Source organism: Lepisosteus platostomus, chromosome 2 (assembly GCF_059453375.1).
Source record: "Lepisosteus platostomus isolate fLepPlt1 chromosome 2, fLepPlt1.hap1, whole genome shotgun sequence".
In the NCBI taxonomy this organism is placed as follows: domain Eukaryota; kingdom Metazoa; phylum Chordata; class Actinopteri; order Semionotiformes; family Lepisosteidae; genus Lepisosteus; species Lepisosteus platostomus.
Window position 1 is genome coordinate 15,148,999 of NC_142612.1, and position 24,530 is coordinate 15,173,528.

The window sequence follows — 24,530 nt, forward strand, 5'->3', positions numbered from 1 at the left end:
CTAGTGTATTACATAGTTCTTAACATCTCTTGATTTGAATTTCATGCATTTAACAACATATCCTAATATTCTTTATGCTTTCTAGAAGTTCAGACATTTTAAATGTGACAACATAGAATCTGAGGGCTTTTTCATAGGTTCTTCTGTTTTCAGTCCTTCTCTTGTTTTGCTGCTTTTATTGGGATTGCAGCATATTTCGGTCAAGTGCAAAAGTGTATTTATAAAACCAGCTTCCAAAAGAGCTTCAAGTGTGACCTCTACAGGCCACTATGCAGAGTGCATAGAAATGCAAAAACCAGGGGATGTGGAAGCAAATGGAATCCCTCTTCACATACATCACAGGTTAAACTATAAAACACCTAGAGAGGCAAATATTGTATTCCCAGGAAGCCAGACATTTCTATGGCCAACTTGAACTGGTATTGTTCTATTTTTTTTTTAAGTCAGCATGGGTCACCTGAAGCAAACCTGGAACATTTTAAGCTGCTTAACTTACTTGTAACTTTCATTTTTAACAAAGCAGGTTTTGCTGCTTTTCTCTTGCAATGCATTAGAGCAGTGGAATGTGATAACTATGTCACTGTTCAGTGCATGGCCTCTTTAATAAGGTCCAGTCCTTGCACCTTTTCAGAGAAACCGTACACTGTGTAAATCCTTCTGCACATCACTGACCCTGTATGGCATAAAAGAGAAAAACTCTAGTGTGCAACAGCCATACCTACTTTCGAAAGAAGACCAACAATCGCAACAAATCACTCATTGTCCTATGGTTGATTCTCTCTTGTTCCCACAATCCTACAGTAAAGGTTACCATGGTGACACTGCATGTGTATTTAACACACAAATGATCAAAGAGAGCAGACATTGGGGGGAAAAATGATGCCAGACTTCCAACTGGGCAATGGCCAGTTAGTAATTAACAGATAGACCCCTCTGCCTGCTGGCTCCAAGAAATTTTGTTTGTTGTGTGTCTGAAAAGAAAAAAAGTTTCCCAAAGATAAGGGACCACTCCTCTAACTTGAAAAATTATAACAACAAACAGAACTGAAAGATAAGTCTGCTGGCTTGTACATAAATTATTTTAGTGTTTATTTTTTTCACATTATTTTTGTAGCAATTGTCACACTACTCTCACAACAGATGCAGCAAACCATAAGAATTATGATATTTTTACATGCATTATGTTTGGTAGACAATTTTCAACTTTGTATAAATCTAAAATAAATAAATTAACAGATAATGCACTTTGCTTGCATTTTTAAATCTGTAAATCTGTATAAAATAGATACTGCACATAATATAATGGAAAAAATGCTGCAAGTTTATTTTTGCAATGTCGTGATAGAAAATGAAGTTGTTACAAGAACAAGTATTTCAGTAATCCATCTTAAAAGGGGGCATTCCCACCAGAGATCTGTCAAATGATAGGAAAAAAAGTCTTTAAAGTGTAGGTGAACTCCTAATAAAAAGCTTTAAAAGCTTTAAAAACAGCAGTCTAAGAGTCAGTTGTTTACTATAGTATATTGACACAGTAGGTGAAAAGCTGTTCTCGATCTAATTACCTTCCAGTCAGGCACTCGCGAGAGATTTAATGGGGAAACCAAAATACCTGACTTTCTGAAAGCAGAAACCAGTGAGAGAAGAGTGTTTTTTCTAACTGGAGCTACCCATATATTTGGTTTAGATTATACGAGGTATCGCATTAGTGCATTGCTGTATACATCTAGAAATGAATATTTAAAAACACTTAAAACAGTTTTCTATATCAGTTTGCAAAGGCAGACCAATTTCAAAACAACTGTACAAACATAGGCACCTATTTATACACTATTGCAGTGTAGTTTGATGACTCAGGCTTGGTTATAGGAGCCATAAAATCCCTCTATTTATTGTAAGCAGAGCCACTAATACACAAAGTTTTCCATTTTACAGCTGCATCCCAGGTTTATTTGAAATTGAGCGTACTGAAACCGATGCGGGGAAAAAACTCAACAACCCATGGATTTGGCGAACAATCTGCTTCAATGATGACGTGGTATTGTCATGGTTTTTTTGTTAAAATGATTTGTAACACAACGTCATTATCGGTGTTCCTTTACAATACTAAAATCGTGTCAAAAATCCCCAGTATGATTTCCTATAAAACGAGACATACGGTGACACCTTTAAAAAATGCTTCATTACGACTGCGCGGTAGTTTTAGTCGCTATTGAAATGCTCTGATGTTTTTTTTTTTTCAAGAAACCTACCTTCAATTGTGCTAGATTTGTCTATTGGCGATATCTACTTGCTTAAATATAAACCTATTTCAATCGGAAAAAAAATATCGCGTTTTGAGGTTTTAAGACTGACAATGCTTATAATAAGTTATTGAATTACTGTGCATCTTGGGTTTGTAAGGTCATTGGACACTTCAATTAACTGCACTTTACAAACTTATTCTAACTAGAAACTTTCCTCATTGTAAACCTTTCAGATCGCTAAAGTTGGTACACTCCTTGTTGTTGAATATTTTGTTTTAGTAATGATATTCACTATTTTGTTCAAACTGCCTTGACACACACAGTTTTAGTACTTATGAGTAACTCGACCCAGAAGGGGCGGTAAAAGAATGTTGCAACAGCGGACAGTGATTTAAAAATGTTAGTTTTCAAATCAAAGTAACTTTACAGGATTATGGTAGTGCCAACTTCCTTACCTGCCTCATGGTTAAAGTTCCATTATCCATAGAGCAGAGGAGAAAACGAGTCCGCATTCAAGACAACAACCTTGACAAGTGTTTATAAATCCATCAACAGCAGCTGTCCGCTTTCAGAGCTGGGCAGCCAACTTTGACTATTTGCACATCCCTTACCATGTTATTACTTCTCACCGAAAATGCTTGGCATCCTAACCTTTTCCTCTCAGCCTATTGTAAACCAGTACAAGGGCGGTAACTGTCCGCCTATCTCTCCTTTCAAATGGGAGCCGAGACAAGCCCTCGTAGGCTGCACCCTCGCAATGCCGCCAATCACACACAGGGGGTGGGAGTAAAACTCTTAGAATGCGTGTCTTTCCAAGGATTAGCAAGGCAAACTCGCGGCGCTCTTTTTCTCTCAGCAACAGCAATGAGATTCTATAAATATATTTAGGTGAAACGAAACAAACAACAACAGGTAAATGCCATTAAAAAAAAAAACAATGAAGATCCCCGTTTTCCTTTAGTGCTGATGTTCAGCCTCTCAGAGTCTTAGGGAAACAGTATCAGTCCTCGATGAAATAAGTACTATTTTATTAGCTTAAGCTATGTACAATATTATTAAGTACAGCAGGTAATGACAAAGCTATGCATCTCGGCTAAAAAAGACGATCGATGCTTAGCACGGGTGATCAGGCTCTGCTGTGCTGAAGACAGTCAAAAATAAGCAAAGTGAAACAGATCTCTTTGTTGATCACTTTGTAAAACAAATTGCTACAGCATATTTGACCTAGGCAGGAACTCATACACATCTGCAACAGCAGAAAAGGACCCACGAGTTACAAACCTTCACAAAGTACTTACAGGGTAATGTAACCATATTTAAAGGACTCTGGATATTTTTTTTTTTCAGTTGCTGTGGGATTGCAGCTGCCTTTTAATGTCTAACATGGGATTGTTTCTACTTCAACAGAATAATTCAAATAAAGTTCCACCTTCCTTTTCTTAACAATACTGAGAACTCCAGACAACTGAGAATTACAAAAAAAAAAACATTCAACCACTTTTTAGTCTTTTTGTTTTCTTTGGCTGCTCCCTGTTGTTTGTATACAGAATCAGAAGCCTGGTTGTAAAGTATGTCCGGAATTTGGAAGGAAATGGATTTTATTTTTATTAACCCCGTGGGAACACAAACATCTACACCTTATGTACAATGCCAGTCAAGTTAATTCTTGGGATGAACTCATATATTGGAAAGTATAAGCCTTAATGGTCATTAAACGGAAATGGTCACAGAAATGTTATTAAAATGTCATTGACACATTCGAAGACATATCTTGTATTATGCTAATATTAACAACAAACTTAGCAGTAGCACATATATAACTACAGCTGATCCAAGTACACATCAGTGAAGTGCACAAATTACACGTCTATTCTGGACCTTTAAGCACACCCTTATGATTTATTAATGTAAAACATCTCCTGAACATGAACAGATTAATTAAAAAACAAATTATGCTATATTCTGCTACCAAAAAAAGAAACATTTACACAGAAGGTAGTGAATTACTGGAAATCATAATATATATAGTTCTCATCAAACTACAAAATTACAACCATTTAGCATTTTTCTTCTTTCTTCTTAACAAAACAACGACAAAGCATCGAAATAATGAATAAATGATGTGTGGTGTCAGCTGGCTGTGCTCACTGCCAGGGAAAGGGGACTGAATTAGGGCTGGGCTCAGCCTATTGTGTTCTTGGTCATCACTGTTGTCATTGTTACCAGTAATGAGAAGTTGTTCTCCATTGCCTTTTTTGGCTAATAAAGGAATTGATTCTTTTTTTTGTGCCTTTTCTTTCCCTTTCTCTGTCTCCGTTGAACAGAGCAATGCTGTTTGAAGAAATAGGCTCAGCTTCTTACTCTAATCCACTGGCTAAGTCAGCAAGGCAAAACAAAAACAAATGATTAATGTGATGGAGAGCATTTCAATTTACTGTAGGGGCCTCCATTCCTCTCTAAGTCCCTCATCGACCCACAAGTCAAAAGGGAAAAAGTATTATATAAACACAGTGTTGTGTTTGGGGTTATTGAGATAAATGACATAGTCAAAATATTATCAAGTTTCCCCATAATTCTGAGGGCTGGTGTTAACATACATATAAAGTCTATATGACCAATATCACAAGACCTCCTACCTCTGAATGAATGCTATCTGCACAGTTTTTGATCTTTAACCTTTTAAGTGATATCACATGGCTCTTAAAACTTGCAGTTACTCATCTATGCTAGATATATGGCTTGTAACACCAGCTAGGAGGAACAATATGTCCTGTTTAGTATCAGCTGCTATTCCAGATGTCTTTTGAGCTTTCACATATTATGTTGTCTAAACATTTAACCGTCAGAAGTTGTAAAGATTCCACGTTGTCTCAAGGATAGGTAGCACTAGAAGAATTGAAATAATCTGGTGAAATGAAATCAGGATTTTAAAGCACACAACTATTTTGCAAAGCAAACACTCCTTAATTAACCATGTAATGAACCTCCAGATCCTTGAAGTTGCTAGGCAACAACCAGTATTTTAACAAAAAAAGATATGAAACTTATTTTTAGATGTGTGAAAGCTCTGTGGAGCAAACCAAAAAAGACTTGTTTATTTCCAAGCAAGAACATGTCCCATTTTTGTTAAGGTTAGCCACTGTTGGTCTAGTTAGTGAAAAAAGGTCTGTTCATATATTGCTGTGTAATGTTCTTACTTTTAATTTAAATACTATTAGCCTCAAGTGAAACCCCCTTATATCAATGTGTTATTGTAGTGCAAGCAAAGCAAATGCATATGTTGATGTAAATATATGCTATTCTGCATTCTGTGCCACAATTTCGACAAATGATGAGAAAGTCTCTTTAACGTGACTGTCTTCTTGAAACTTGTGTTTTAAAAGGGGTGTGGTGCTGTTGTAACATTTAATTTGTCTGCACTCACTTGATTTTCCGTCTCCAGTGAACTGAAACAGAAATCCCCACAGCTGGTTTCCAAGGCCAATTGCAGTGTAGTTTGATGATTCAGGCTTGGTTTGTGACCTTCTTTCGGGCAAGAATGTGATGATGTCACAATGCATTACTGTAATTTGGGGGAACTCTGCAATGTCAGACTGCAGGCTGTCTCATGAATGGAATCCCCTGCAATCAGGCAAGACTGGAAGAAAGGACTAGAGTAGCCAACAGATCAGTTTTACTTCCCAGTCTTCAAGTATGAAACCCTTGGCTGCTGCCAGGTACGGCATCCTATACTACACTGATTGTCTAATCTACAATGAAAACAAATCTTTTGATCATGCATTGGACCTTTTGTTCGTATTTTTCTTATTGATTGCTGTTATTGCAACCTTTCGCTTTGAATTAAAGTGAACGTTGAAATCGTTTGCTCAAGACAATCCACACAGCCTTTGTGACAAGACATTTTTTAAATAAACATTTTCTCTCTTAAATTCAGACACACAGATTCTTAGATTATTATCTTAACAATAAAATACAGAGACCCCCTTTATTTAGCAGTAACTTAACGGTGCAGAACACACACACACACACACACACACACACACACACACACATATTTTTCAGTGCATTCTGCTTCACTGCAAACTTAGTTCCAGTTATAAGTCAGAGATCCGCAATGCAATATACAGCTTTTGGAAAGGAAACTGTTTCTGAGATCTTGACTTGTGCTTGAAACACAAGTCAAGTCAATTCACCGTTTCTAAATGACCAGTTCAATTAAATTCTCAGTCCACACTCCAAGACAAACCATAGAATCAAAACAGCGAGAAGCATTATCCCAGTCCGAGCACTGCCTTTCAGTATCCGTAGCTAATAGACTCCAGTAATAGTATTTAATGGGTCTAAAAAAAGCTGTGGTGGAGCTGGGCAGGGTCAGCCTGGGTTTTTTTTCACTCAAAAAGGCACTCCTGTGACTCACCAGACAAGTGAACTGCCTTTGTAGTTCACAAGAGAGTATCCCATTCTAACTGGACATAACAACTCACTAATCTAAAATAAAATAAAAAATTCAAGACATCAATAATTCTGTTAAGAACAGCTATCAATGTGAGATAAATTTACCTCTCTTAAAAATTAAATAACCCGTTCTAAATTGATGACAAAGATATTTGTCATTGTGACTGAAATGTGAGATAATAATCTTAGGGTTAACCAAACCTCCTTTTTCTGTGCTGCTCATACGAACAGCACATGTCGTATTTAAGTAAAATTTAGGATTGAAGATTAGAAAAGGAGTTGTAAGAAGCAAAAGAAGCAGCCACTCTGTGAATCATTCACTTTCGTTTGTTTTGAATGGTATCGATTTTGCAATGCAATTTGGCTTAATGCTATTCAGTAGAAAAGATGTTTATCCTTGGCCAGTGTAAAAAAAAACACCATGGATGGAAAGGAGAAAAATGTAAATAGTTTTTTCCCAAGCCAGGATTTACAGCAAGTCTCTCCAGCCCACCACATATCTAAATTAGAAATGAAACTCATCTTGATGTCTGTACAGACTACAGTACTGTAACTAATAGAGATAATTATATATTAGATTGAGCTAAGTGTTAATTAGAAAATCACCTCTAATAGCACACTCCTTAAGAACACATTAAGATATTCCTCATAACGGAAAATTATACAAATTAGTCCAATGGAATGTAATGCAATCCAGTCCTTAGAGACTTAAAATGGAATGTTTTTTTTAAAAAAAACGTAATTTGTTTTACTTTAACACTATTCATACCATTATCTGAATTCTTATAAAATCAATCTTTTTTAATTTCATCAAATGTTTGGTTTATTTTAAAGCCACTAGCCGCTGTTGATTCAGAGCAGCTGTATGCTGCAGTGCTTCAGAATTTCTTCACTCTTAAAATTAATAATGCAAATCAGGGAGATGTGAAGGACTGTTGTACAGGAGCAATCTGCTTTGCCTGAGATACTAATGGCTGCAGCTAGAAGATATCCAAGATACTTATCTCTTTAACTGTGTTTTTCTTTTCCCCTGAGGTAAGTACTTGGCTGGAAACAATGGAAACTGGAGTATTCTAAGATTTTATTTAGAATGGATCACTTGCTGCCATATAGAATGTACAAATTCTTCAGAATAGAATCTCACATTGTATAAATCACCATATTTTCCATCTAGCTATGCACTACGAAAGGGATTGCTCTGAATATTTCACTGGAATAACAACTGAATAACTGTAGAGCTGGGATAGAGTGAACTGTGTACCCACCGAAAACACTGCGGAAGTGTGTTTTCCATGACGCCGTGAAAGAGAAACTGTGCACCTCAGGAAATTGGACTGTAAAGTAACTGTTCCTGTTCATGTAGTACTATGTACTATGAATTTGTCTTTTAGTGAAATTCCTCAGAAGAACACTTAATACATCCCATCAGTGCATCATCCCAAAGGCTCAAAAGAAGCGTTTAAGTTAAGCATGACACAAGCCACTAGGACCCCTGACAAAGCATATGCATGAAACAAGAGAACTGCTAAAGTATCATGAAAATGTTATGGAGTTGTATCTATTGAGGGTGATAGACAAATCCTTAATTCAACCCAACTAATTTCAAATGTACTGTCGCTAGTTTTTCTCAGTGTTTCTCTCATCTCCCCTCCATCACCCTTTCAGCAGCTCATTCCACTTCACGAGGGGAGGGGGAGGGTATTAGCCTCTGGCCAAGCTTTCGGTCCTTCAGCCAAGCGAGTCAAAGCAAGATCTGTACCAAATTGCTTACTCATCCATGTTAGAGCGAGGGGTGTTCAGTCCTTGGTTTTCAAGACCTCCTTTACGCAGCAGCACCTGAAGAGCTGGGAGTAGCTAAGCACCGGTCCATTTAAGCAATCCAGCTGGTTTGTCTCGTTAAGAGCTGAGGTGGAATGAAAACCCGAACAATGAAAGTGAACTCTTAAACTTTCAGCAGAAGGCAATGGAAAGGGCTCCATTGTGGGCTGTTGTACAGGTTCACAAATATTTACAGAATTCACTGTGCGGGCTCTGTTCTCACTATTGAAGTCTCATAACGCCGTTTTTATTTGTTGCATTTTAGTTCACTTTTTAGAGTTTGGCAGTTTTCCAGGACATCCTTTGCTCACTCTTTATACTGAATCAAGAAGGTATTTGCACACCTGGTGTACACATGCCTTTTGGAGTCACGTTTCATATTGTACGTGCATAATTCAATACACATTTGTCTCAGAGCATTAAGCGTTGAAGAAGCCTCTTTTGTTTTTCTTCTTTTTTTGGTTGAATATCTCACTTTTTTTAGCCCTAATATTATAATTTCTTGCTCGCATCATGCTTGAATACCCCCAAATTGGAAAAATGCTGTTGTAAAGGCAGACAGAGAAAATGAGGGGGTGGAAAAGGGGAACTGAATCTTTTGTTTTTCCCAGTGATTTAGTGTGTTAAGCTGATCTTGGTGATATCGAGTATTTGGCATGTTAACTGATCTTAAATTTCATTCGGGAAAAAAGGAGAATTTGTTTAGCACTGCAAGAAAAAGCTTTAAAAGTTGTCCCACGTCCTATAAAAACAGATTTATGATTGATCTGATTCAAAATGATGAAAAGGGAGGTGAGCTGTGGATTTGGGCTTCTATAAATCTCCCTCCACTTTATTAATTTTGTCAGCTTTCCTGGCTTCCATCATTACCTGCAACTTAGAACAAGCAGAGATAAAGGAAACATTGTCTTGGAGCAGATTGTATTAATGTTGTAGGGTTTGGAGTGACACAGCCCCCTCAAAGGTTTCATAAGCAAAAGAGAAATAAAAGTAACAGTTGCCATTGGAAAGTTTTCAAGTGGACAAATTAAGAACATGCAAAAAATGAACATTTTAGATATCGTCTACAGTACATGCTTCTGACAGCAAGGCACATTTTGCTTGGAACCATTTCATATAAATTAAAGGGGTAGGGATCAACTGGAAAATTCAGTACACCTTTACTCCATTGATGACAGAAAAACCCCAGAGGAGGATAATCCAAACTCTGCAATGGTTGATATGCATTTGTCTATATCAGAAAGGTCCTGGGATATTGACCCATCTTGGACAAAAGTCTTAAAGGCACCATTCTGGAAAACTTTACAACAGAGTGACCTTTTTATAGAAAGTAGGTCAATTCAATCTTGTGAGAAGAAAAAAAAAGGCATAAAGAAAAAAAAACTCATGCAGGACTGGTATTTGTAATTCCAAACCACCACAAAGCTTCTCTGCCATTAAATGGCACAAAGCAGGGGATGGATTGTTGTTCAGTCTTTTCTGCTACACATTTAGCAATGCTTGCGCAGATCAAATTTGATATTTGATTTGATAACTTCTTATGTTGCTCAAGAGCATAATTCACATACAGTATATACGAATATAATTCCCCACACAATGAAAAGCAAATGCATCACTTCAATTGTTGAGCTTGAACATTTTCACGGGTGGACTTAACAGAAGCAAATATTAAAATAGGTAATCTTTTCTGTAAAAGTGATACATAAGGATGGTGGTAAATTCCACGTTAATCAAGCCTCATCACTTTTGAGATACCCTTTTTCTTAATCCTCACAGAAATAAAATAATGCTCATCATTGTTAACACCATTGCTATGCTGTTTAGAGACTCTACTGTCCATAGCACTACACATTATTCTATTTGTTGTTTCAGTCAGTGTCATTTTTATATAAATTTGGGCCATGCAATTCAATTCTTGATGAACCATGACAGCATTAAAGTAACTGATTTAGCTTTTGTAGAGATAATCTCTTCCACTGCCCAACAGACACATTCCAGGGAGACTTTAAAAAATGAACATAGACTGCATTGCTTCTAGACTCTAAGAAGCCAAATTGTTATTACAGATTAGCCTGGGATAAACATCTATATTAAAACCCATCAGTTATGTAATAAAATCTCTTTGTGAAAGGATGTGTGAAGCTTCATCACCAAAACCTGTCTTTTTCTCATGTTTTTAGATAACGTATTGAAAGAAACATGATATGAAAAGCTCTGGGATTTGCTATTATAATAGCTATTATTAGCTGTAATAACCACAGACAGGCTTTTAAAAAAAAACACTATGTTCCTGGAAATCTACTGTAACTGTTTTGTCAGCGTAAAAGAATTTCCACAAATGAAATTTCAAAATGGAGCCTAATAAAGTCTTTGCGCTGACGGCCCTTAAAAGGTTATCTGATTTGATTCACAGGCATGTAAATAATTTATTGCAGAGGAGATAACAAGCACTGCTTTATTATTTATTGCAGGGTGACCCCCAGGTCTCCAGTTTTGTGTGAAACTGAAAACATTTAAGATCCCCTCTTACAGGACCACAACTTATTTATGGAATTGGCAAAGAGCTGGGCACACAGGCTCCAGGATTCATCTTATCACTTCTGGGACCCCCGGCATGGGAGCAGATAATACTACAGGGAGTAAATTAGGGAAATGAAAGGTTTGCAATTGCTTCCAGCTCTGAACCCCGAGCTTGTAACACTCATTTACTGAGCCAAGAACTGTAGGTTGTCAATATATTTCAAGCTACAAAACTGTCAGGTCTTTCTCTCCCATATAGACTGGCTGAGAAAAATGGGCCCATTATTTAACCACAAATTGCGGATAACGGGCCTTTTTATTTGGAATTGTATTTCATTAGACCCTTGAAAAGATGGAAACTGCAAAATGAATGCTATTTTATTTCGCTTTTGATTTGTGTTCAATTTTTGAAGAAGACCAAGAATGTGAATTTGCACAGCCTTCGTGTTACAGTTTTACTTTCCTTCTAACACTTAAGAAAGAAATAAGATGATGTACATGAAGACTAAAGCAATTTTGTAAAAATGTGTGAGGGAGACTGGAAACAAATTGTACATTGTAAATATATGAATTGGTCTGTATAGTACAGAATGTTCCAGTATGCAATAAAAATATGATCTGATTATAGAAATAATTTAAAAGTCCAGGTCTGTGGAATTGCACAAGCTGTTGCTCCATCCAGTTTGAAGAACCTTCTGAGATTTCCACATCTGAAGCCTGAAAAACAAAACCTCCCTGTTTTGCTCGGTCTTGCTGCCACTTTCATTTGAACAAGGAGACTTTATATGTGACACTATTCAATGTTTAATAACATGTGTGAAGTATGCAGCAGCATAGCCTGCACTCGGCAACCACAGTTTGTCCTGCCTCCCAACAGTGCATTCACATACACATTCATATACTTTTCCCCTCTATCGCCTCAGTGCCGGTTGTGCATAACGTCAAACATGAGAGCTCAAGACTGTTTAATTCTGAATTAGAATGCAGTAGAAAGAAAAAAGCTGCAGCAGGCAGAGGCAGTGGGGTGAGGACCTGTGAGAATTGAGGCTGACTGTAAAGAGCCAAGGACTGTGTGGAGGAGTCCGTTCCACAGGCAAGCGGTCATAAACACTCTGTTCTAACTTCTTAACCACAGGTGGCAAGAGACAAGACCTGGGTCAGCCAGTGAATGTATTTCTTTTCCAGGGAGAATTTGCTTAGGATGGAAATACTGTTACAACTCCAACAGCTCATAGTAATAATAGTTAATTCACTAGTTGTTACTTTATCAGTTGTGAGTTTTTATATCAATTCAATTTGTTGCCGTCTGGACCTGAAGTACTGCATTCGACCAGATTTATAACAGTTCTTCATACTACTCAGGCCAGCTATTAATAATTCAGGCACTATTATTGTATAGACTCCTACGGCACACGGTATCAGATGAGAGCAGTGAAACACGAGAGGACCGGCTGTTGGAAGAAAGCTCAACACTGCAGCTCATTAGACTTTGATGCTGATTTCCACCATGTTACGAGCACATGTGGACCAGGCCTCTCCAGGACACAATCTCTTGGGAAGCTGGGACACAGTGTGATTGGTAGTTATTAAGCTATCAACCTCACCTACATTAATCAGTTTCTACCAGACTGCACCTGATTACATGTTTGGGGTAATCCACGCCAGCTGAGGCCTAATTACTGTTCTGTCACTCATTCAAGACTGTAGGTCTAAACTCCAATAGTTTAATAACACTGACATTTGTGAGTAACCTTCTGCTCCATTCATGGGGTGAGAAGACAGCAGATTCTTTCCTTACTTCTCTTTACAGGATATTAAGCCTTCATGTCATCATTATTTTAAAAAAAGAATGATCTGTAATAGCTGATCAAGTTTTTCTCATTAAAGTATTAAGTTCAAACCTTAAAACACTGGATTGCCCAATGAAATGCAAAGACATTATTCGCATTTAATTAACATGATCAAATCAACAGCATTTTGTTATTTATGTTATTTATTGTACAGTATTACACATTTCCATGCTGTAATAACAGTGAAAAACATCTACACTTCATTTGTGCCCCGAGGTGTTTCACACTGTAATTAAGAAGATGACAAGATCAGTATCCTGTCCTCTAGCCATTGCCTCAGATACTCAGAAATTCTGCTGTACCCAAAATGATTTTTGTCTGTTATGAATCCTGTGCCTGGAAAACCTGCTCTGTTTTCACACAGCTCCTCCGTGGTTTGTAATGTTGTCTCAACATAATATACTCAGTACAGCTAATCCTTAAAGGAGCGCAGATAATGCAGAAGAGAGCTTGTTGTGTTATCCACAGCGTCTGTGATTGTGTTTTATCTGAAAATCTAATTTACTTGAATTAGATGCAACAAAGAATAGCAATACAACACATCACTGACCCACACTGATTACAGTGAGCTTCCAAGTCAATAATGGGAATTAGGAGGCAGAAGGACTAATGTAATGTAGATTAGGCAGCTTGAGTAATGACAACCTGGAACAGACTTCTTCCATGGAAGACATTTAATTGCCATCAGATTGCATAAGAGGGTTTCAAATCAATAAGGTCGAAGTGACATAGACACTTTAACTTGACACAGATCTTGTATCTTACTACAGCAGACTGCAAAACACTACCTTACCTTTACTGAAGCAGAAGTGAAACTGCTGTGACTTTATTTGCTGCTCTGGGGGGTTCAAATGAAACGACCAGTCTTTGTGCAGGAAAGGAAAGCTTTGCAGGCATAAGTGATACAGTACAAGGAAACTGATAAGAAGGTGTGAGTATCGAATGTCAACACTGGTGAAATAAATGACCTTGTCATCATGTCATTAATTGTGTGGGGGACAGCCAAACCGTGGTTATACAACTGGAGCTGTTCTCTCAAGGAGCTGCAGAATAAAAACTGCTATGGGCTGACTGCGATAATTATCCTTGCACGTTTTTCATTGAGATAAACCAGAGGATTCTGACATTTCTATATAATATTCTTAAACAGATTTTTTTAGTGAATAGTAAGTACTTTCAACATAAGTACCAAATTCTATGTAATAAGGTAGATAGCAAGTAGAAGTGCTACCCATGTAGCCTTAATTCCATTTTGTAATGTCATGTGTGCTTATATTTTGGCTTGTTAAACGTCCTTATTTTTCTGCACAAAGGCCACCACACCCTACTGTACCTACCAAAACCTATGTTTTTCGTGTTATTAAAGTGGAAAGTAACTTCCCGTATAGTACAGTCAGCAAAGATATCCATCTTATGAAAGCAAATGTTCTTCAAATCTGACCACTAGAGCATTTGCAATTCTGTGTACAACCTAATAAACACATTTGTGCAAACCAGAAACAAACATCTTGTGACAGGAACTCTTATGTGTGGACAATTTTGCATTGCCATCAAACAGTTTACAAGTACCATATAAAGAATTTATAGGGATAAGCATTTTAAAAGGGCACCAACTTTAATTCTCAGAGACAGCTCTTCTAACCTGGATTGACCTTTGATTACTGAGCTTTTCACAGCTAAATTCTTCATTAATTCATTATACCAGACAACATGAGGGGAGGACAGATTGTTTAGTATATATTGCAGAAAAAGTTGTATATATGCTGTACAAATGCTGTGTATTCTGATCAGGGATAAAAAATCAGGTGTTCTTGAAGAATGCAATCAAGCAGCTGAAAAACCGGAAAGCACCAGGCAATGATAATGATCTTCAAAGGAGAAGAAATAGAAAATATTGGTACAGGTTTGTACAGAAAGTAGAAAAACAAAACAAATTACCAGATGACTGGAAAAAGGCTGAAGAATTACAGACCAGTTAGCTTGCTGCTCATAATCTATCAGAACCTAACAAGATTTCTCATGAACTGAGGAAAAAATGTTCAAAGAAGGACTTAGAAAGGGACTTTGCACTATGTTCCATCTGAAGGGTTTTGGAAAAGGGTTTGAAAATCCACTGCCTTTGTGATACTATAGATCGTATTCACTGATTCATACAAGGTATTGGACTCTGTATAAATAATGTATTTTGGATTCTTCAGGTGTCTCACACATTGAAAAAAACACAAACTTAATCAAGTCCCATTATAAAAAGTCACCAGGAGCAAAACAAAATAAATACACTAACATTTTCAGGACTGGACAAGTGTCTGCCAATCTGGTGAAAATTAATAACGTAAAACGGGGCAGTGCGGTGGCTCTGTGGCCAAGCATCTGCGCCTGTGGCTGGAAGGTTGCCAGTTTGTATCCCATGGCCGGCAGAGGAATCCTACTCCACTGGGCCCCTGAGCAAAACCCTTAACCCCAACTGCTCCAGGGGTGCTGTATAAATGGCTGACCCTGTGCTCTGACCCCAAGCTTCTCTCCCTGTCTGTGTGTCTCATAGAGAGTGAGTTGGGGTATGTGAAAAGACAAATTCCTAAAACAAGAAATTGTATATGGCCAATAAAGTATATGGCTGATCTGAGCTAAAATGTTTTGCTGTCTCAGTGGAATAATTTTTCACGACTCTCTGTTGTAAAGAAAGGGCTCGGAAGATTTGTTCTACCTATATCAGCATTTCATTGCGTATGATAATAAACTGAATTAACTGAACCTAAATCAGCTACAGTATGATGCTTAGACATCATTTTATTTGCATTATACACAGTAGCGGGGTTTTCACAGGGGCACAAATGGTAACACTAGAATGGCAGAGGTAAGTAAGGATTGTAAGTGAAGGCAGGAAAAACAGGTTTCAGAGATGAAGAAGTAGGGCTGTGTGTTGTGTGGGGAGCAGGAAATACACCATCTGGGTTTGGACACCTGTCTGTTGAGCTACGGGCAGGTTGTCTGCAGGCACAGGGTCAGAGAGCCCATCAGAGGAGATAGGGGTTGAAGAATATGCTGGATTCTAAAACAAACTTTAAGAGGACATGAGAACACCTGTCATGAAAAACACATATTAGAGCCACAGGTAGAACTACCTGCTGAAGGGACCGAGAGGTGGCTGTCAGGACACTGACACAGAAGCTGGAGCCAATAAATAAATCTGAGGGTTGTTGAACATTTGTAGGTGATGAGAAGAAAAGATCTAGGTCAGGAAAAACTTCACTGTGAGAATTGGACTTGTCAAGGCATGAGTCAGTAAGACAGCGGTGTTCCAAACTGAACACCAGCTCACTGCGGTTGTACCTGAGGCTGGAGCTGCAGTTGGGATACCTGAAATACCTGAAATAGGGCTGAGAGGTGACCTTAGGCGCAACAGGGAGAGAAAAGCTGGGCTGGTGTCATGAAAGCACTGATGCCGACAAAGATATTGAGGAACTGTTAGGAGGAACTGTGGTTTGAAGATGGGGGTATTACAGAAAAGAAGTATGAAAATGTCAAATGAGTATACATTATCTCTTTTATAGAAGATGGCAGGACAGTAACATGGTTGAAGGAGTGCTGAGGGGTTGTGGGTCAAATGAGACCTGAGAAAGCTGGAATCACGAGCAAGCAGGAGCCATGTTTCTCTGTGTGGTGCACTGGGAGAGAGCAGTGGGAAACACAGGAAAGCTGATGCAGACCCCTGCGCACCAGCAGAATACTCCTTTAAATCTGGTATTTAAAAATATATATATAAACATAATTTTGAATGCTATCCTTGTTCAATCTTTTGGGCACCTACAACATTCACGAGGGCTGGATCTGCCAGATAAAACAGAGGAAAAACCAGAGGAAGACCTACAGTACTGTAGCCTTAGTGTTGAGATAAACCGGAATCCAGTCTGTGATGGCTGATTACCTTTTTAATTTTTGTTTATTTACCACTGAAAAAGAGAAGGCAACACTATGTCGTGGGTACAGTAAGTAGAGCTGCTGCCTAACAGATTCACGGTCTGTATTCTGGGCTTGACATCTGTCTCTGTAGCTTCTGCATGTTCTGCTCATATTAACCTTGGTTATTGCCAGGTGCTCCAATTTCCTCCAGTCACCTCATAACATGCTGATGAGGCGTGACTGGCCGTTCTGAATTGTCCCTTTCTCAGTAGATGGACTGGAAACCGCGGAGTCTGTGTGAAAGATTAAATGGTCTCTTCTTAATTGTGTGTGTCAACCCTGAGACGGACAGTTGTACTGATCAGGGTGTAGCCCCACCTTGCACCCTGTCCGTCTGGGACAGATGCCCAGTCAGGTTGCCATGACTTTTTTTTGGGGGGGAGGGGGGGGACCAAGTGGCTTTCTCATAATGGTTGCCTGGCAAAATCTTTTCTCTGTCTGACATTAGATGTAGATAAAGCTGGCATCTGTACTGAAGTCTGAGGTAAATAATCTTTTTTTCTAAAAAATGAATCGGCAATCTTGCAAGAACTGATATTGATTAATGATACTCGGTTTAAAAAGTAAACATCTTGTATTCCCTGCCGCCTATCAGTCGCGGCAGTGAAGACGGGCGAAGGACTGGGGTAATCAACCTTGTCTGGGCTAAAGAAAAGTGGAGTTTGTTATTGAAACCATTAATCATTTGTAAGTGGTAAAATAAAAAAAAATACAATTGTATTAATCACATTTTTAATTTCACGTTCTTAGTAGGCTTTTGAAAATTGTTTCTAGCAGTTCACTAACCTGTGGTATAGAATACAGTGTAATTAAAGTATAAGCAGACAATGAAAGCCTTTATTACGATGTAGCAGGAGGTTCCATCCTGAAAGGCTGTGGAAGCTTTCAGCTGAAAAAGGGAGCTATATCACAGATTTTCCATTTATAGTACAGCCTTCTCCATGGTATTTATTCAGTTAAATATACTTCATCTACATTTTTTACCTTTTCATTAAATGTATGGTACTGTATGTAGGCTTTTGTTGTTTTATTTTATAATTCTAATCTTTTAAAAGAACCACAGGAATTTATAGAAAAAGCTTTCTTTTTAGTTGTCTTATTTTTTAACCAGCCAAATAGTGTTGTCTGTGTCTGCCTTTTCCTTTCAGTAGACTGAGGGAAATTTGATTTAAATGAAATGATTCTGTAGAAGAGGTGTTTGACCACAGTTCATGGCTGGGCATTACATATACATATCCTATGCACATGACAATCCAGTAAAAGACCTGCTTGTCTCATATAAATATTGTATTTTTCTGTACTTCTTATAATTACCCTGAAACCTTCCACTCGATACAGTACTTTGTCTTCCACAAGCTGCAGAGACAACCGTTTAAACACATTAAGTCTGTATACAATACAGAATCCATAATGTGTCATGCAGAGATACAGTGAGATATGATACAAACTGCAGAAATGATCAACAAAGGAAAGTAAATACAAATTGAACACTGTAAGCCTCCACACAGTGCTTCAATATTCCCTTTGTCATTCTAAATCATATGAGGAAATGACTAAAATATTAAAATAATTTACTTTGACACCAGCTTTTGTTTTCAGCCAACTATGTTTGAATAATAAGTGCCTTAAAATGATTTTTTCTAGCCAAATCATGGAAACATCAGTGCTGTTCCATCTGCTGTCATTTATGATATGACATCTTCTACAAGTTTACATTTTTCTAAAAAGACTCTACACGGGGGTGTTTCGGAGTGGGTGAGAGCAGGTAACAGTGGTAAAAGGAAGGAGCAATATCTCTCTCCATTCATTGCTTATGTGGAACCCTCTTCATCTTCAGGAATTTATTCAAGATGCAATAACATTCATTTTCTGTGCATTAAAGGGTAGGCAGTTCTGACATAATCTAATATATGAAGCACAATGTAAAGCATTATTAGATGAAGTGTACAATAGATGCTCTTCTTACTAAATGAAATAAACACTAACTCTTTTAGTCAGCACATCCACCCACTGTTGAAAACACGCAGATCAAGGAAGCGAGATGATTCTGCTCGGTGTTCTAATTTTGCCAGCAACACATTCCAGCTTCCAAAGCGAATTTACACATTTTAAAAGCAATAACATTTCACGGGGGGAAAAGTGAAAAGGAGATTATTTTTACATTTATATTGCTTTGGGCAAGGAGCTGACAGCCTTTTTATGCAGCACTATGAAATTTAAAGGGCATTTCATATATCCTTACTAAAATCATTACTTTGGGCAAAAACAGAAGGAAGGCATATTTAAATTCAGAATATCACCTGTTCAGAACAAAATAATCTGCTGACTATTAAATAAAGTTTTATTTCATAAAACTTTAAGGGTTGCAAACATCCATACTTGACTTAAAGTTGTTTAATGTAGATTAAAGTAGCAGCCATTGTTAGGATCATATACCATTTAAAAAAAATGCAAGAGCAGATATTTGGTTTCTCTTCAATTGTTGAAGTATCTGTTATAGACTTTTATATTGGGGAATATGTCTCCATATATTCTGGTAATTTAGATACACAGTAAAAGACTAGAGAAAGTAACGTGAGAAATGTAAATATAATAACCCAGCCATTATCTTTATTTCATGGCTCAGGCATGAAGTATTCCATGGGTGTTACTGCATATGACATTGGACAATACCAGAACAAACACACTAAATAACTGTAATGTTAATTAACTTTAAACAAGCAGTTTTGATTTCCAATTTACAGTATGGAGTACTGTACAGTATGGAGTATAAGGACAAAATACATCAATAAGTAGATTATGTTACAGAATGTGTTTCCTGTGTTGTCTCAAAAATATACACCTTATTCTCACCATGAGATGGAAAAATACACTTTAACTTATACCCCCAATTTTAACTTAGTCTAACTTAATTTACCTTAGTCACAAATTATGTGTATCTCACGTTTTCAGCATTTATGAAATTAGATAATCTTCGAGCTAAAAATCCCGTGAAAAACAACAACCTGTTACCCATATGACTCATAGTGCTAACAGGTATCTACAAGCTGAAGTACATAACACCATTCTGTTCATGCTATAACGTTAATCTTGAGGTTTAGAGAACTCTTTGTGTACAGTCTATTAGAAAATAACATTTCAAATGAAAGTCATTTTCGTTATGAATTCATTAGGCATTTTTAGAAAAATCTTCTTCGTCAAAATAATATTAAAAAATATTCACACTTCTGTGAGACATAAATAAGACAATAAGAACATACTCCTCTAAGTCACCATGACTCCTTGCTGACAGCAATAATCATCACAATAATTCTGCACATTTAATCTACAGCAAGGCACAATAAACTAAGACATATCGAAAAACATAACTGAGGAGAACATTTTTTAAAAGCATCAAAATGAAGTCAAGCAAATGTACTGTATCTAGGCAATTGACAGATATTTTGAGACCCATCTTTTTTTATTTTTTCTTTGTTTTCAGCCCCTCAAAAATAATCAAGCGTTTACTTGTACTTGCTTATTGGATCGTGTACTTTTAAGACTGGGTATGTTTCTGCAAGTGATGTCAACTCACGATTTCAAAATCCTCGTATCACAATTTGTCTGATCCTCTATTTTAATAAATTGTCTCTCTGTGGTATCTCAGATACCAGAAAGCTAATTACATGCAAGTTCAATCAATAATGCATGTCTGTATTAACACAGAACGATAGCTCTGTAACCTGTTAAATGTTCTAATTGGAATTGGACTTATTACAACACGTCTCAAATATCTGCACATACAGTAACAAACATCACATCCAATCTACTTTCCTTCTTTAATAAAGTGTTGTATATTAACTAGATGTGTGTTCATTATTACACAACAGTACATTTTTTCCATCTTTCAAAGAACCTTTTCCATTTCACACTCTAAATAACAATACTGAATAACAGAAATGTTTTCAATATTATAATTAAACATCTGCAACTCCAGTAGCATTCAGCTCATTTTCAATTCCTTTGCATCACCTAGTGTTGTTCAGACTCTCCATGTAGATTTTATTTCATGTACTGTACTTGAAGAGCTTTTTGATTTATGTGATAAGTGAATTTTATGCATTAATCAGTTAGACAAGTGAAATGACCAGGCCATTTTAAAACCAAACTTCACCGACCTAAAAGACCTTGGATATGATAAAGCTATTAAACACAAATGATTTGGCTTGTCAGGCTGCCAAAAGTCGGAAGAATATGTGCAGCATATTTGCAATGTATTAAACAAACAGAGCACTCAAACAGTTCTCAGATAAACAATATTGATTCTGATGGTATTGAAAACAAATAGGAATTCAGTGCAGAGAGAAAAAAAATCTCAGACTGATCAATACACTGTGTGGAGTCATGCGTAACTGGATTCTCTATTATATATTCTACATTGTGACATTGTGCTGGGTTATCTGGTGCAATCTGTTGTTCTGTGTTGTCCTCTGTACTGTGCATGTCCTGAGAGAACGGAGCGGATAAGAATTCCAATGTACATGCACATATGGCGGATAAACTCCTCTATCTGTCAATATATTCCTCAGCTGTTCCTCTTACCTTTGAGAATCTATAATTTCACTTAATACTCTGTGGAACTTTTTGAACTCTTAACAGCTCAGAGCAAAGAAGAAAGAGGAAAGAGTGATTCAAAATATATATGGACCGAAGCTGACAAAAACTTTAGAAAAAACAACTCAAGAACAAGCAGAGAAAATTATTTTGTATGTCACCCTTATTTGTAAAGCAGTTTATATTCAGCCAGATGCCAAAACTATGAAAATTTACAGCCTAACAGAGTAAATAAGACCTGAATAAATCAAGCTATAATTACACAGACTTATCTTTCCCTTTAACTCACTTCACACAACTGAAAAAAGGACAAATACAGTACATACAGACGCAACTTACCAGTTTCTGAAACACAGTAGCAGGACAACCAAGAGCAGATCTGACAAGCCTGAGAGAAGATGCTGTGAATGCGAGTGTCTCCTTTAAGACTCTAAGCTAACAGCCTTGTCTATAGTTTTTCTGTTTGGCTCCTTCTCTTCGATTCTCCTCACACAGGCATCTTTCCTAATCCTTCTCATTGGAGAAAGAGCACAGTCCAGATGACTACAGCAGACAGGAACCTCTTGGGTTTTATTTGTGTTGTTGTTTTTTTCTCTGCTGGCACTGGAGCACTACTGCACATGAGTCCCCCAGAGAGACTTGGTAAACACTATCCCTCCAGTGGTCTGAGGCTGTCAGTCACCCCTGTGGGCGAATGTTGCCTCTTGCTGCCAAAAGATACCAGTGATTGGAAATTAAGAAGAGGAGAGAATGCTGCCACTGCATGAGGGAGGAGATGAGATGATCAAGTGCTGTGTGTTAAGGGAATGAATGAGAGCCACGTGCATTTAAACTGGCTGCTCGAGATAGTGTGTTCCAGCCCTGTGTTAATACACAAGCACAGCTCACACATGTGCACAGAGAGTGAGGCTTTGAAAATTGATTAAAAAAATTAAGTTTAACTCTCCTAAACATGAAACACCAATGATGACAGAAAACAGTTTGCATGTTCAACAAAAAAAAAATTCTGCTAGAAAAATCAAGGATCTAACATCAGTGCAAATTCGTGTGCCTTTTTCTCCCAGAAACAGACATTTAAAACAATAATGCAAATCAACAAATTTATTTGAAAGGATTGATAGATCCTCATAGTCAAAATATAGTAAACTTTAAAAAAATGTACATTGGCTTTAACCATAATCTGAAAACAATAACAAATGAGGTCCTCAGTGTTAATAAAGTCTGGGTTTTCCACACAGTGCAACTGTCAAATACTGTCTATACAGTACAGAGTAAAGGAAAAATAAGAACAAGCAATGAAAATTAGGATATTTCAATGCTCAGTTTTAAAGCAGATATAAATGTGAAGTTGCCAAACCTTATTTTAACCACTTAAGGTACAGTAAATGTAAAAATAAAAGTTAAAATTTCATATCCTCTTGGAGTGAGACTGTTTACTACACGACTATCAAATGGAAACTATGAATGTTCTGGATGTAATCCAATTGCACACAACCGAAGATAACAACAACAGTCACATGAAAATGCATGTACAGAACTTGCCTTTATGTTTTTCTAATTTGAATTTTTGGTTGTGTATTTTTCCCCTGCCGCTGTTGCTATGATTCAGTACAACAGCTCCTCAGCTACACTTGGCACTTTTACCAAAAGAGCACTATAATCTATTCACTGCAGGTCTTCCAGATTTCAAATAAAAGATTGCTTGTCTCTTATTTTGCCTCCCTCGCTGGCTGCTATCCCTGACTCTCCTTTTCTCTAAGTGGTGCTTCAGGAAGGATCGTCAAGTTTTGAAGGGAAACCAATTTGTTTACAAAAGCTTTTCAGCGATGCGTAATTCAACCTAAGAAGGGACACTTCTGTTGCCACTGACCCGAACATAGCAACTAAACTGAAGGCGTGATGGATGAGGCCCCAATAGACCTTATCCAGTAGATAGTGACATTAGCGACTTGAGAGTGTCCCTTGAGAATCCTAGCCCTGAGAAGAAAATAAAAAGCATTTAAAACCCCCACTCAATCCCTTTCTTCCTCTGTGGTCCTTCTGGTTCTGGCAGTAAGAGCTAGGCTTCTTAAAAACGAAGTAGGCATTCTCTTGCTCGAACAGTGTCCAGAACAAGCATGCTTTAGCAGTGGTTTTACAGCCCTGCATCAAAACCTAACTGGCATTTTCCGGTTCAAATACTGTTGGTGCTGACAAACGCTGGTTACGTTGTTTATGGTAATAAGATTGTAGCAGGTGTTGGCTAATTGTCAGCCTCTTTTCCAAAGAGCAGATCATCAAATGGTTTGCCTGCCATCACTGCTGTCAAAGTGCAATGGAAGGTGCAGAATAGAGTCCTCAGAAAGACAATAGGATTGATCATGTCATTACAGAGCCTGATTTAGTCACAGAAGATGTGGTGTTATGGTATTGCATGAGGTAATAAAGCTGGTATCATATCGTATGTAAATCAAAGCATGTCAGCTGTTAGTAAGCTATTCTAATTATAAAATGTTTGAGTAGATATTGAGTATCAAAGCTTCAGATGAGTACTAACATATTTATTTATAACAACAAAGGGGTCCTAGAATCCTGCTACACTGATCTCTAGTATCACTTACTGTTACATAATTGCACGATTAAAGAAGAAATATCTGTTTAAAACTTTGAAAGGTACAGAGCTACAGCATGCCTTAACAGCTACCTAAAAATGAAAGTGTATAACATATTGGAAATGTTTTTTTAGGTCTTTAACTAGCATACATTAATTACCATACGGCTGTTCTGAATTTCTGCCTTGTCCTAAGATTTGCAACTAGCTCACTGTATACTACAACAAATATCTCTTAATATGAGATACATATGAACATTTCCTTGATTTGTATTTTCCCATGTGTAATAAATAACTTACAAAATACTTTGGTTCAATAACACATATAGCTAAACATACCCTCACATAAATACAACCATACGTTCATATCCTATCGTACACACATAGAAAGGACAGAAGTAATCTTACTCTATAGTTTTTAAATTTAAATATTCTATTACCTTTTTCAGGCTGAAATGTGTAAGATTTGGTGTGTTTCAGCCAATACACAGTATACCAGTC

The 24,530-nt window shown here is 37.3% G+C and overlaps 1 protein-coding gene across 6 annotated transcripts in view; it reads right to left on the minus strand.

Moving 5' to 3' along the window:
• The window catches only part of mid1 (midline 1), a 159,237-nt gene that overhangs the window by 74,348 nt on the left and 60,359 nt on the right, over positions 1-24,530 (minus strand). The window contains exon 1 of one of the 6 annotated variants that reach the window (XM_088600134.1): positions 21,779-21,990. The exons of 2 other annotated variants lie outside the window; for them this stretch is intronic. The gene's annotated coding sequence lies outside the window, so the exon portion shown is untranslated. Of the gene's footprint in view, positions 1-2,698; positions 2,940-21,778; positions 21,991-24,530 lie in introns of those variants that run through there. 3 more of the 6 variants (XM_088600118.1, XM_088600092.1, XM_088600141.1) reach the window with 3 other exon arrangements.